General features: G+C 36.6%; 1 protein-coding gene across 2 annotated transcripts in view; it reads right to left on the reverse strand.

The window, feature by feature from the left end:
• Window positions 1-7870: 7870 nt before the first annotated feature.
• The window catches only part of LOC110101733, a 19460-nt gene continuing 15088 nt past the window's right edge, over window positions 7871-12242 (reverse strand). For both annotated transcript variants that reach the window (XM_020829765.2, XM_020829766.2), the window contains exon 4: window positions 7871-8171. The gene's annotated coding sequence lies outside the window, so the exon portion shown is untranslated. The remainder of the gene's footprint in view (window positions 8172-12242) is intronic.

Consider the following 12242-nt stretch of genomic DNA (forward strand, 5'->3'; position numbering starts at 1 on the left):
CTTCAAATGATGGTATTCTTCGTTATTGTTTGGTATTCTCGGTATTTGCTTGATACAACTCGTTTTTTGGCGGGAATTTGCCTCCGACCGGACGTTCCTCTACGTCCGGTTGGAGGACGTAATAATTGTTCATTGATGAGAGCTTCGAATATATATAGCCGATATTAATTTTTATAAGAACATTAGGTCTATTCAAAATTAAATTTTAGTTCCCAATTTAATGTCCTTAACGAAATTAAGGCTTCATTTTGGACAATTTTTTTATTGCTTTCTAAAATTATTATAAAAATTCTTAATTAAAATAATTTTGTAATAAAAAAAATGTTTAAAATAAAAGTAAAAAAGTCGTCCCAAATGAAGCCTGAATAAGCACAGGCAGAACCATACTATATACAAGAAAAAATTTTATTTTAAAAAAAAAAAAAAAAAACTTTGCAAGATATAACTGAAATTAGTGTTTAATTATAAACCTCTTATATTATTATTTACTCTAAAGCAATTTCCTACAATCACCCGGGGCGTCCTGAAAACTATGGTTGGTTTGTTGCGTCCTGGAATATTCACGGCGATAGAGAGAGAATTAAAATCTTAGCTTTGTACGAAGATCCAACACACAATCACATAAAAGAGAAGGTGTAGCGTTCACAAGAAACACCTGAATTTTTACATGGAAACCCCTAAAAATGGGGAAAAATCATGAGGTCTGACCCAGTTTGAATGAATCCACTAGTATTTGTAGTTGATTTCAAATGAGGTCTAACTTTTTTTTTTTTTCCTTTGTTATGGAAGTAAGTAGTGCTTCTTCATTGACTTCAAATAAAATGAGAAAGCCATATGACAACCAAACAAATTGAAGCTCAATTTTATATATAATTTGACGAGAAGTATGCATGATAAAGCCAGCTTTTTGCTGCTTCCTTTCTTTTGGCTTGAAATTAACCAAGTCATCAACATTGGAAAATTATAGGTATCAGTGAACCAAAGGAAAGAAATTTTGAATCTGTTACACCATAGCAAGTCAGGAAAACAAGTTTAGAGTTTAGAAATTAGGTTTGGGCTGAGGGCAAGAAACCAAGAGCACATAAATAATAATCTTCTCCCAACCTAAACCAAATTAGATAAAAGATGAGTTTTATAATCATTGGATTTACATTAAGATGAGAATATAATACATAACTAATCAATTAAATTTTATATTACATCAATCGAGAATAAAATCATTCTAATCTTACTCAAAATTTGATATGTCCAAATTTTTTCTCCTCTGTTTGATGAGTTTAAGCGGATGCTTGACTCAATTTAAACTTAGGACTCATGGTTTGACCCATAATTTCAAATTGGTCTTATGATCTATTCAATGAGATTTAGGATTTGAGTTTTTGTGTGTTAATTGTGTTTAGTCTAGGGAGTTTAGAGCCACTAATTGCATCCCCATCCAAGCCTAGGATAGTGACTTAAGAATTTTTTTAAGGTGACCTAGAGGTTGCCTTAGGTGGTTTGGTTAACCACCCTAGAGAGCTCCACTTGGGCCCAAATTCAGGAGGATTGAACCTTGAAATAAGGTGATCTAATGGTCAAAATTTCACTAGAAGTGTAATCCATTTGGTTCTCCAACTAGGGGTCCCAAATTCTCTTCCTAGATTTGGCCTAGAACCCTAATTAAATCATGAGTAATTCATATTAAATCCAAAAAAAATTACATAAGGCCACTAATTGCTAACAATTGAACCCTTAAAATATGAAAAATAAAATCCTATCAAATCACATTTAATTTAATTTTTAGAAAAAAATGAAAATTAATTCATTTAATTAATTTAAAAATATTTTAAAAATTCCAAAAAATCCTTAAATGCTTGAAAATTTCTCTTTAGATCATTCATGACCTTTGGAGATGAAACCAAGAGGTTTGGGACTAATTTGGATTAAAATCCAAAAATTCCCATAATTAGGCAATTTAAGAAAATCCCAAAATTCCTTAAATTTGAAAAGTCATAAATAATTCTAGAAAAATCCAATTTAATCAAACTCAAAGCCATTCAACTCTAATTAAAATCTGATATTTTCTAAAAATGTCAAACCTCCAAAATTAAGTTAATGTCAAAAAATCAATTTTATGGTCAACCATAGTTCAAAACGAGATCCAAACATCAAAAATTTATAACTTAATATAAACAATTCTAAATTGAGCAAACTAATAGCCTAATTACTCATCTTAAGGTTTAATATTTAAGAAAAATATTAAAAGTTTAAAAAATACTTTAATTCTAAAAGTTAACTTTCAACCAATTTAATTAATAAAATTAAATAACTCTAATAATTCTAAAAAATTTAAAAATTCAATAATTCACTTAAAATTTCAAAAAAATTTAATTCAATTATCCAAATCAGCAATCAATAAATTTAATTAAAATTTATCAACCTCTAATCTTCAACCAATTAAATCAACGTACTTAATCAACCTCAATTAATACTCAGTAACCAAGGCCTACGAGGCTATTACTTTAGCCCCAAAGAAGATAAAATAAATTTCACGGTCTCGGTGAGTAATAAAGACAATAATCACTCACCATTAAAATATTCTTAAATCAAGCTTCAACACATTAATATTTAAACTCAAACATAAATTCCCCCTTCAACCTTTAAAAAATCCGAACATTAGATAACTTCAACAATTTACCTTACTTAGGATTCATCTCAGCTACACATTTTTTGGCACACACTTTAGAATGTTTGCTAAAACAACTAACTCTAGTCTAGGCTAGGCCAATGTTTACCTTTTTTTGTTGTGTGATAGGTTTCTAAGTTTTTATTGTATATTATGACCGAAAATTAATTGATGTGAGTGTTTACTTACTTTAATTGTAATATGTGAATTGATGTGATTGGTGGTAGTTTACCCTTATGTTAGGACCGATGTATTTGCTTACTGAATTTTTTGCAGGTGGTCACACTCGTGTAAGGCAATAAAAGGGGGCTAAATTAATAATTTTTATAAATGTTAAAGGTGCTCCAACTGCTTAGCTCCAAATAAATAGAAGCGTGGTCAAGTGTGATCTACTTTTTAATGTAAATATATGAAGTGCATGTGATTGATTTGATTTTAAATACTTAGCACAACCCTACAAGAGAGTCTAGATTTTTTTATTTTAAAGTAAATGTAATTTGTTTAAAGTTAATGGTTGTGAAAGTTAGACATTTAAGTCGGGATACATAGGTTCAAATTTGGATTCCAAGAGGAAAGGACATCCCTCAGGGGACGATTCTATTCCATATTGAAGCCCAAATTCAGACCATTTCACTAACCAAAGTGGAAAAGAATAACCTCCACTTCGGGGGAAGGTTTTTTTTTTATTTGAAAATCCAAATACGATAAATCCAAGGATCCCAAAGAGGACAAGATCAAGGAGTTGAAGACAAAGAATATCCAACTCAAAGTCAACTTGCATCGATTTTAGGATTAGAATTCGAGTTTATGATTAGTGGGTGCCCAGCCACTTTTAATTTATGTAATTTGTCAATAATAATAAACAGGTAGTTTGCCTATGAATATTTATTTAATTGATTTAATTTATTCATGTGTTTGATGTAATATGATTGCGTATATGGTTGCTTGTTTTTTAAAGTTTTTTTAGCGATTTGCATGTCGTTCTTGTTTTAGCTTGGATACATGAAGGCTTGTGAGAGTACGCTAAAACTTTTTCTACTTAAATCAATTAAAATTTTTAGACTAACATAAAAACTCTAACAATTAATTTAGCAACGCATTACAATACACATTCATTTAGAAGGTAAAGTTTAATTATAGGAGAAAAACACGTGCAATCATACAATGTAGGATGCCGATGATTTCATTATAGTATGTTCATTCGACATTTCTATTGCATTCTAAAAAGACTCTTGACATGGATCTATAGAATGCTGAGGATTTCATTCTAGCTTGTCGACTAAATATTGTTATTGCATTATAAAATAGTCTCCGGCATATATAGTTAGGATGCTAAAGATTTTATTATAGCATGTCATTCCGGCATCGCTATTGCATCTCAAAACGACTTATTGAAAGTTCGTTCGGGATGTTAAGCCCTATGAACTTAGTCCCAAGCTAACCAAGAGGGGGGGTGAATTGGTATTTAAAAAAAATTCTTAAGACAAAGAAAGAAAATCACAAACCAAATCACACAACAAAAGACATGAAAAAAGGTTTGCAACACTTATTGCACCTCAAAATGACTTATTGCACGTATTAGTAAGATACAGAGGGTTTCACTCCAATGTGTCACTCGACACTACAACTATATTTAAAAAATCTTCCTCTTACGTAAACAAAGGATATCACTCTAGTGTATCATTTGACACTATAATCGCATTTTAAAAATACCTTCGCATGCATTTAAAATAAGCAGAGGGTATCACTCCAATGTGTCATTTGACACTATAATTGCATTTTTAAAATACCTCCACATGAATTTATAATAAATAGAGAGTTTCACTCATACGTCATGTGACACTGCAATTGCATTTTAAAATCATAACATGTACACACGTGAATGCATCTAACGACATATACCCACATAGACCCTGGCGAGTGTGTTATAGGTACACATGTGACATCTTAGAATGATGCACGGGTTAAAAAATAAATTTAGTTTCAAACTAAATCCTCTTTCGACAAGTAGATATAGTTGACAAGATTCAATGAACAAAAGCATAACAATCCATAAACTTTCTGATGATGACCGTGTTGAATGTAAATCTTAACCGGAGGGATTTTAAGTTTTTTTCTTTTTAAATGACCTCAAAGTTGCCCCAATGATGGTTGTGTTGAACGTAAATTTCAATCGAAGGGATTAATTCTCAAAAATCTACCAAAAGCACTAAGCCTACAGCAGACCTGCTCCTCTATTAGTAAATAAGACAGTTGGTAAGGCTCAACTAATAAAACAAAATTACCCATATACCTTAATGATGATCGTGTTTACAGAGAATTTCAATCAGAGGGGACCACAAATATTCAAAATACACTCAAACGCCCATAAAAATCTAGAAACCCAAAAAACCAAAAGTTTAAGAAAATTAAAATTAAAAAATAAACCATCAAACAGTTAACGCACAAATATCCATCCACCTTCCTTAACAATTTGTCAAGATGGACAAATCTAAAAATCACCCTAGCTCACAAAGAGTTATTGTTTAGTCAAAAATATCACTAGGATTCATTCTTAATCTTTCTCTTGCTAGTAAGGACGTGTCACGTGTTCTCTAATTAGTGGTTTCACCGCCATATGACACCACACTGCGGGTTTCGTCGCTAAAGTCACCATAGGTAAACAGTTATGACCGGGGTCCTCTAAACTGGGTGGTTTTCCACCAAATGACACCATTATATTACGGTCATAACCAGAGCCCGTATACTCCCCAATGAAATTAAATCCTTAAGATATGAATCAATATATAGGATATAATCAATATGGAATGAAGCTCTTTGTTAGCTAAGGTAGATTCAAATTTGTCCTCTTAGACAAATATCCACCCCACCTCTACAAGGTACCCTTAGATGATACAACCCATAGCTACTGACAAGGATCCTTCTGTTAGATTGGTCGACTACCTCCTATGACTAAGTAGACTAGGGACCACGATGGCCCGGGATGACAAAACCATTGGATATTGATTGTGCTCATCAATCATCACCATTCCCATACCATCCGCTTTAAGTATAAGGTGTTGAAACTTCAATATTAAAATATCAATTTTCAAAAATCTAAACCAATGCTGCTACTATATACCAAATATCACTTATTTACGGGTACAATGTATTCACTTGACTGTTGGCCTTAATCGAAAGTTCTCTCTCATTATCGAGAGGGGCAATTAACTATAAGGGGCTTGCGCCTATAAGAATTCAAAACTTAAATCATAAAGTCCTCGCTAAATGAGGATGAAATATTTGGGTGTGTATTATCTACAATCTCAATCTGCCATCTGAAAATTTATCTCAGAACTTGATATGTTAAAACTCCCCAGCAAAAGCAGAGGGGAATCGTGGTGCGAATTTTTGGAGCCCACACTCTAGTACTTTTCGTTCAGCTTCCGGCTGATCATCCTCTGTCATTACATTGTGCTCCACCATGTTGGTTACAATGATCGCATGCTCCACCACGATGGCCGCATGCTCCACCTTTTGCTCGATGACTACTGAGTGCTCACTAGATTCTGTCATGTCTTCCACTTATAGCTCTATTTGTGTCTTTTTGTGTTTTGTTTTTTATTTTTCTCGAAGATGGAGGAGGTTTATAGGACTTTATGATCTGAGTTATGATTTCCTATGACATTGCTTTAATATTAGCAAAAAATAAAAAAAATAAAAATAAATTGCTTTAATATTAGCGAGTTGAGCCTGATTATGACATGCATTTTAACTTTTTATGACCTTGTAAGGCATATTTCAAATAACCCTTTTTTAACATTTTTTCTGACGTTAAAATGGATTCAAATGGTATTTTAAAAGTTGGCTTCTTATGACACATGTCATAAACAGTCAAATAGGAAAACAGAATCAATTGGGCAAAAAGAATCAAGAAAATGAGTATATGATGCCTTAAAAGGTTTTTTTTAATTTATTTTTTTATGCCTGACAAGGTCAAAACCAACAGGGTTTAGGGTTTAGGATATACATCAATAATACATAAGTACAGATGTATACTATATTCCCTAATATGTTGAAATGCATTCTCTACGTGGAAGACATTACAGAATCTTGTGAGCACTCAGTAGTCATCGAGCAAGTGGTGGAGCAGGCGATTGCCGTGACCAGCATGCATGGTGGAGCATAATTTGACGATGGAAGATGAGTAGCCGGAAGTCGAACAAAAAGGACTAGAGTGTGGGCTCCAAAAATTGGTGTCCCGACAAACATAATCAAGAAAATAAGTATATGCCTTACAAGGTCAAAACCAACAGGGTTTAGGGTTTAGGATATACATCAATAATATATAAGTACAGATGTATACTATATTCCCTAATATGTTAAAATGAATTCTCTTCATGCTTAGTATACATCAATAAAATAGTATTATGTTTTCTGTCATTTATGCTGTAAATAATAGATTATAAAAATGGTAAAGCATAAATGATCACCGAAATTGATGGTGAAATATTATTTTTATTCAACATGCATGCTTTATAATCTTTTATGAAAATTTTCATTCATAATGCTTGATGACTTAAAATTCATTTGGGACGACTTTCTTACCGCTTCTTAAAACAATTTTTTAATACAAAAATTTAAATTTTTATATTAAGAAGCCGCTTTAAAAAACAGTAAAAAAAAATCTTCCCAAATGAAGCCTTAGGCTTCGTTTGGGACGGCTTTTTTTCTGCTTCCTAAAGCAACTTCTTGGTACAAAAATTAAAATTTTCATACTATGAAGTTGCTTTAAAAAGCAATAAAAAAGCAGCAAACGAAACCTTAATCAAGCATTGATAATCTATATGAGCAGAATGCATTCAACTATTTAAAAAACTATTAAGATTCCATATGAAAATCCATTAAGATTATATATGAACTTTAAACAGTTCTGCTTCATTGCACAGTTACTCAATATTCCATTTCATTAATTTATTCAATTTTTTATATCATATGAATTTTAAAAATGAACATAAATATTAGATAAAAAGCTAAATATTTAGATATGAAAATGATATATAAACAAATATAAAGATTTAAATATTAAATATATTTAAAAATGAATGCACATCAATTATTCATATATTGTACTGATCTCAAACAAAATCTAATAATCTTAAAGCTCATTCTTTTTTTTTTTTAATTTCTTCAATGTAAAACTCATAGTTATGAAAACAGGTCATCTTTTTCTCCCTCACATGAATACAGGAAGCCACCTGTGTACTTTACATGAGCAAATAAATCATCTGATACACAGGTAGAGCACCTGTACCATTCTACACAAGTGCTCACTACCTGTACACAAATCTGATGTTGATATCATATAAAGGACACATGAAAACTAGTTCAAAAATTTCTGCATGTGTTTCAATTGATGGAGAAATGATTTATTTACAAAGAAGAGTTTCTTAATTACACTGGGGTTGTCCAGTTAACAAGCAAGCTCCATAATAGAAATCCTATGTTACACAGCACCACCTGGATACTGCAAAAAAATAACAATAAATAAAGAACTCAAAAAAAAATTTACATAAACCAATTCTCAAACTAGTGATTAGACTGACAAAATGAAATTCTGCAAAAATTAATTAAAATAAAATGAAAAAAAAAAAGTAATAGTGGTGCCAAAGTTATTCACAAATTGCTTCCCAATCATATTAAGCCGGTTCAATTGGAACCGGCCCAACCGGCCCTGTTGAATCCGGTTCGGTTCTATAGGTTGCGGAATAATACCGCCTCTTGTATGGAGGTCGTCCAAACAAGGGGGCACACAAATTTAATTAACCTAATAATAGCAAGGAGGGGGGCGGCTAATCCTTGGGATGGAATTTTTGAATTAAAAATTATTGCACTAAATAGGCATGAGAGGCTAGGATTAGGATTATGCTAATTATTGTATTCTCTTGGAGTTCCCTTGTGTGTTTTGGGCCCTAGATTTATTGTCTAGGGATTGAGAGAGCAGATCCTCCTCTTGAATTGAGGATCAATTGTATCTTGCTTTGATTCTTCTTCCGTTCGTTTAAATTCTTGCAATAGAACTACTAATTGGTGTGATTTCTGTTAGACCGGTCCTCCTTGGACCGATCCAGCCGGCCCAGCCCCTTGGGCCGGCTCAGTTCGTATACAGCAGGAGGAGCCGGGGGGGAGATTTAGGTGGGGTCCACTTGAAATTCAAATTGAATCTTGAAGCCAAAAGGAGGGGAAGCAAGGGTAATTAGGTCCTTTTGTATTAGATTTGAATTGTATGCATTAAGTAGGGAGTAAAGAGAGGATTAGGGTTAGGTCATACTGTGTGAGAATTTTCTTGTTCTTCTTTGGTGGCTAGGGCTCTAGATCGAATTCTAGAGATTGGAAGAGTGCTCCTGAGATTTTCTCATAATTTGCAAGCCGTAGGAGATGGCGGCTAAGAAGGTGGATGCTTTGGAGGAGAGACTTGAAGGAGAGATAAATTAAATCAAGGAGACCGTGGAGGAACGAATGTCTTCCATGGAGGAGCAAGTGACCGATCTACGGGATATGATGAAAAAGATGTTGGAGTTTCAAACTCAATCGGCAGCATCTGATGCAAAAGGGCCAGCAGCGAAGAACACCAACTCTGAAATCCATCGGGAGTAGGGGAAGGCCTCATTTGGAGCCTTTCCAGAGGGAGGAGAAAGGAGGAAGATATGGGGAAAGGCAAGGCTGTGGAGGCGTGGAACCAAGAGGTGCTGGTTGGGAGCATCGGGGTGGTTATCATGGGAGCCGGGAAGCTATTTTTGAAGATCGGAGAGGGGATTTTGAAAGGGGATGGGGACAGGATAGAGCAAGGGAAGATAGGGAGACATGGGGGGGCCAGGCACATGGGAGAGGGGAAACTATGGAGGATTAAGGGGGAACGGCAGGGATCGGAAGGTGAGAAAATTAAAAATGCCCATTTTTGAAGGGGATGATGCCTATGGGTGGATCTACAAAGTAGATAGGTACTTTACTGTTAACGGCTTGACGGAGGAGGAGAAATTATCGGCAGCGGGCTTGTGTATGGAAGGGAAGGCACTCTCTTGGTACCAGTGGAGAGATCAGAGGAGACCTATCCGGAGCTGGGGAGAATTCAAGGACAATTTGTTAGAGCGTTTCCAAACCGACCGGGGAGGAGACTTCTACGAGCAATTCTTTGCCCTAGTGCAGGAGGGTTCTGTGGCGGACTACCGAGAGAGGTTTGAGCATCTGGCCAGCAGGGTAGAGCGCTTGTCCGAGATAGTGCTGGAGGGGAATTTTATGAAGGGGTTAAAGGCCGAGGTTTGAGCAGCGGTGAAGGTCCTGATGCCCAGGGACCTGGGGGAGGCCATGAAACTTGCACAGTTTGTTGAAAATCAAAAGAACCTGGAGAAGGGAGCTAGGAGTAGTAGTAGCTCAGAAGGCACTTACAGGTGGACGACTACCCACCTAGCCCCCAAGGAAGCATCCCCAGGAGGGATGAAAGAAACGAACGAAAAAAGCCACAGGACGAGGAAATGGGGGGCAGTTCAAGAGGCTCACTGAGAAGGAAATGCATGAGAAAAGAACAAAAGGGCTGTGCTTCCGATGCGATGAAAAATACACGCCAGGGCACAAGTGCAAGGATCGAACTCTTCAAGTTCTCCCGTTTGTGAAGACGAGGAAGACGAAGAGGGAGAGGGAAGCGATTCTGAGATGGAGGAGGAAAAGATGCATCTGGATGTGGCAGAAGTCTATCTCAACTCCATAGTGGGATTCACTCCAAGTCACACTATGAAGGTAAAGGGAGAGATAGCTGACCGTGGAGTCATGGTGTTGATTGATAGTGGGGCAACCCACAATTTTATTTCCACCCAGATTGTGGAGCTGCTGAGGATGAAGTTAGAAGATACTGGAGGCTATGAGGTGATGATGGGCACAGGGAAGGTAGAAATGGGAAGAGGAGTCTGCAGGGGGGTGGTGCTGAAGATCCACAGTATACAAGTGAAGGAAGACTTCCTTCCCCAAGAATTGGGGAGTACGAATGTCATCCTAGGGATGAAGTGGTTGCAGACATTGGGGGAAACCAAAGTAAATTGAGGCACTCTGCGAATGGAGTTGATAAAGGGTGGAAGGAAGAGGGTGATTCAAGGGGATGCAGGGCTGACCAAGGCAGGGGTTTCTCTTAAAGCCCTAATCAAGACAATTCAAGAGGAGGGGGAAGGCTACTTGGTGGAATTACACTGATTAGGAGTGAGTGTGGAGGAAGGGGGAGACATACCCCTCTCTGTGCAGCCCTTGATCCAGGAATTTGAGGAGGTTTTTCAACCACCTCTAGAGTTGCCACCACCAAGGGAGTAGGAGCATGCCATCACGTTAAGGGATGGAGTGTCACCTGTTAGTGTACGACCAAACCGTTACCCTCAGTTTCAGAATGATGAAATAGAAAAGTTGATCAGAGAAATGCTTGAAGCAGGGATTATCAGGCCCAACACTAGCCCGTTCTCTAGTCCTGTTCTATTGGTGAAAAAAAAAGGATGGCAGCTGGCGCTTCTGTGTAGACTACCGCGCACTCAACAAGGAAATTGTACCTGATAAGTTTCTCATACCAGTGATTGATGAGCTTCTATATGAGTTGAGTGAAACAGTGATTTTCAGCAAGATCGACTTGAAATCAGGATATCACCAGATACGAATGAAGAAAGAAGATGTGTCCAAGACTGCCTTTAGAACTCATGATGGCCACTATGAGTTCCTAGTGATGCCCTTTGGCCTCACCAATGCCCCAGCTACGTTCTAGGCACTCATAAATAAGATCTTCAAACAGCATCTCAGGCGATTCGTGTTGGTATTCTTCGATGACATCTTAGTATATAGCAGAACAGAGGAGGAGCATTAGGGACACTTAAAGAAGGTGTTAGAGGTTCTCCAGGAGCACCAGTTGAGGGCTAACTTGAAGAAGTGCTGCTTCGCACAAGCTAGTGTGGAATACTTGGGGCATATGGTATCCAAGGAAGGGGTAACAGCAGATCAGTCCAAGATTGAGGCTATGCTTAAATGGCCACTGCCCAAAAATCTAAAGGAGCTGAGGGGATTCCTAGGGCTTACAGGTTACTACAGAAGATTTATAAAGGGATACAGCACTATAGCTTAGCCACTCACTAAGCAGTTGAAGAAAGATGGGTTCTTATGGGGGGAGACAGCTACGAAAGCATTCGAGAAGTTAAAGAAAGCTATGACCAAAGTCCTGATCTTAGCTTTACCAGATTTTACTCAGTTCTTTATAGTGGAGACAGATGCATCTGGATACGGACTAGGAGCAGTGCTGACGCAGAGTCACAGGCCCATTGCATATTTCAATCAGGTGTTGCCAACGGAGCCTGAAATATTTGTTGGAGCAGCGCATGGTGACAGAGGAGCATCAGAGGTGGCTATCAAAACTGCTCGGGTATGATTTTGAGATTCAGTATAGGCGAGGGAGAGAAAATAAGGCAGCGAATGCCTTGTCCAGGTGTATGGGGGAGCTGCAGACAGTGGCTGTGTCAGTCCCAATGATGCTAGATTGAGAAGCCATAAAGGATGAGAGCGCCAAAGACGAGGAACT

This window comes from Dendrobium catenatum, unplaced genomic scaffold (assembly GCF_001605985.2).
Source record: "Dendrobium catenatum unplaced genomic scaffold, ASM160598v2 fragScaff_scaffold_772, whole genome shotgun sequence".
Taxonomy (NCBI): domain Eukaryota; kingdom Viridiplantae; phylum Streptophyta; class Magnoliopsida; order Asparagales; family Orchidaceae; genus Dendrobium; species Dendrobium catenatum.